We start from the raw sequence: 701 nt of genomic DNA, 5'->3' as shown, positions 1-701 counted from the left end.
TTTTCCGCGCGCGCCTCTCCATTGCTATAGCCAGCATTACGGATAAATCATCTCCCGGTTGGCAAACAATGGCAAGTTTTCCATTTCCTACCCAATTGGGTGCCTTCCCGCTGTGCACAAAAACTTCCCGCGGTGCCCGTCGGGTTTTCGCTCCATTTGCAAATGTTGCTCCATTATTATGTTGTTTTTTTTTTCGAATAAAGCTGCGCTGCGATTCACCGACCAAACACACCGAAATCGATGCTGCTGGCCGTAACAGTTTACCATTCCGTTTCGCATTGATCCAACGTCTTTAGGAACATCCTTTCGTTCGTGGACGCGAGGCCACACAAAACTTCCATCGAGTCAAATTATACCAGACCGCTACCGTCCTCAGTTCTGCATACACGTAGACGAATGATGAACGTGGTTACGAGTGCTGTGTGAATCCTGCTGCATTGCGCACACCTGGCGCTGGTTTTGCGGGCGAGTCGGTTAAATTCAGTGGCACCATACTGCTCCGTGTCAAGGACGAACCGAGCGTTCTTTTGCTGCTTCAGTTGGATTACGTTACCGTTTTAAGGGAGGAAACAGTGATAAAAGTGTAGTTATGACCGTATGTCCATTTGCGGCGAGTTTATTCGGAGAGAGCCATCAGGGGAAAATTTTGGCCAAAGTTAATATTAATCGAAAATTCTCTTTGATAACATCTACAGCAAGAC

The sequence above is a fragment of the Anopheles moucheti genome, chromosome 2 (assembly GCF_943734755.1).
Source record: "Anopheles moucheti chromosome 2, idAnoMoucSN_F20_07, whole genome shotgun sequence".
NCBI classification, from domain to species: Eukaryota; Metazoa; Arthropoda; class Insecta; order Diptera; family Culicidae; genus Anopheles; species Anopheles moucheti.
The sequence above is the reverse complement of the archived record's forward strand: the minus strand, read 5'-3'. Positions refer to the sequence as shown.